Genomic DNA, 2308 nt, shown 5'->3' with positions numbered 1-2308 from the left:
CGGAACCGGGTATCGCTCTACGCACCGACTCCGTGGCCCTTCGCTGGCGAGGGCTAGAGGATGCTTGGCTACGAACGCACAGGGCGCGGAACTAGGCATCGCTCGTTAGGTGTCACATGCGTGGTCGTAACCTGCGGTATGGCACTGGAGCCAGGGTGTGCGGATGACCCCTAGGGGAGGTCATGGTGCATACGGATTAATTGGATAATGGATTGAGTTTGATATGAGCCAAATGTGACTTTTGGCGTGATATTTGGAAATGATATGTTTCTGGGCCAAATGGGATTTTTGGCGTTCGTGGAAAAAATATGTTTTTATGGGTTTTGAGATGTGGTTTATGAGACATGTGCATTGGGCATACTTCATGCATATTGTTTGAGTTTTATATGTTTTTATCTGGTGGTGCTTGGATTTTATTTACCTGCGGCGCCTTTTTTTTTTTGTTCCGTAGATTTTGGTGCAGGGTTCGAGGAGGAGGAGGAGGTTGAGCCCGAGGATGCGGCTCCGCCGGAGTTTTGAGTTGAAGTTGTGCTTTGTAGCTGTTTTTAAAACTATATTTGTGTTATGTAATATTTTATTTATGTATATTTTAAACAGCTTGTATTATATTAAGAAAAATTCTGGTACTTAGTTATATGACTTTCGTAATCCGCTACGTTTCCTTTTGCACATTTGTTGCTTTTACACACACTTGGCACTCGTTTTAGGGTAGTGACCCGGGTTGTCATCATCCGGACGTCTCGATTTCCCCGTGTCCATGTGTGGGGATTTCGAGACGTCACATGATTGGTCAAAAAATAGATTTTATTTAAAACAGTGTTAATTTATATTTTAAATATGAATGAATCAGTATTGGTACACAGATTAGTACGCGACTATACTTGTATATAGCAAAACTCTTCATATTAACCCACTAAATGAAACGGCATCGTTATGTCCATTAGAAAACGGCGCCGTTTCATTTACTTTTAACCCTAAAGGGTTAAACCCCCCCCGCCCCCGCGTCACCCCCTCCCTTCGGCAGTGACTTCTCAAAATCTCTCTCTCTCTCTCCTACCCCAGTACCCCGTTCTCTCCTCCCTCTCGTAGTCTTGGTTGGAGAGTCCTTGGAGTCGCTCTCATTCTCTCCTCTCTCTCGCACAATGCCGGACGCACGCCGTACGATACACGGTAAGTTAGCTCGTTCTCTCCTCTCTCTCCTTTCTCCGTTGTTTTTTATTTTTTTATTTTTTTTCTTTTGAGTTATGATTGGAGATTGGAGGAAGCATGGGTTGAATCGGAGATGAAGGATGGGATTTGTGACTTGTGTGCTGTGGATTCGTGATCATTGTGCATGTGTATTCAGTGTTAGGGTTTTCTTGCTGTGATTGTTTCGGATTCCGTCTAAATTGATTGTTTTTTTGTAAATTTCATTGTATTGAAAACCCCTAAATTGATTTAGGGGTTTCAATCATGAAACCCCTAAATCAATTTGGGGGTTAGGGTTTCGGATTGGAACCCTAATTTAATTTAGGGTTCAAATCTGAAACCCTAAAATAATTGAGGGGTTTCAATCAATGAGACCCCGAAATCAATGAAACACCTAAATTGATTTAAGGTTTTAGATTGGAACCCTAATTTAATTTGGTACCGGAGGTCGTATATTGGATCCTTTCCGTAGTTCATTGTCTCCTACAACTGTAGAGGCATTGATATGCACACAGAGTTGGACGATAGGAAAGGATATTCATGTTCCCGGATATTTTAGATTTTAAGGAGACCGATGAGGGTGGTGATCAGTCTGGATTTGGACAACCTGGTAATTGTTTTTTATTTTATTATTTTAATTTATTTATATTCATTTCGATTTCATCATTGTTAATTTTAATATTAATTTTTGTAATAATACATGAGACGTCTAGCACATCTGCAACATAAAATTGTGCTGAAGCTCGAGCCGCCCCAATTGTCACAGACTCACAGTCAAAGACAAGCCATAGCTGACAAGCCTCTTTAGAATATTCAATTTTTAATTATTTATTCATATTTTGTATTCAATGATTTGTAATGTTGATACAATGTCCCTTGGACACTTTTATATTTGTAATTTTGTAATTGTTTAGTCTTTCAATTTTGTAATAGCTTAGTTATTATTATTAGTTTATTAGGTATTAGACTCTTAGACTAGTAACTTTTATTAGCCATAAATCAATTACCATTCATAACACTCTTTTTTTTTTGTTAATTTGGTTTTTAATTTTTTTTTCTTTTTACTTATAATTTTATGGGCTGAAAATGGCCTACAAGCTTTTTTTGGACCAAAAATATA

The 2308-nt window shown here is 38.6% G+C and overlaps 1 long non-coding RNA gene across 1 annotated transcript; it reads left to right on the top strand.

Annotated features, from left to right (window-relative positions):
• The first annotated feature begins 632 nt into the window (after positions 1–632).
• On the top strand, positions 633–2079 carry LOC122302273. Its single transcript, XR_006240428.1, has 2 exons — positions 633–1170; positions 1902–2079. It is a non-coding gene; the product is annotated as an uncharacterized LOC122302273 (long non-coding RNA).
• The last annotated feature ends 229 nt before the right edge of the window (positions 2080–2308 follow it).

This window comes from Carya illinoinensis, chromosome 1, assembly GCF_018687715.1.
Source record: "Carya illinoinensis cultivar Pawnee chromosome 1, C.illinoinensisPawnee_v1, whole genome shotgun sequence".
In the NCBI taxonomy this organism is placed as follows: Eukaryota; Viridiplantae; Streptophyta; class Magnoliopsida; order Fagales; family Juglandaceae; genus Carya; species Carya illinoinensis.
The sequence above is the reverse complement of the archived record's forward strand: the minus strand, read 5'-3'. Positions and strand labels throughout refer to the sequence as shown.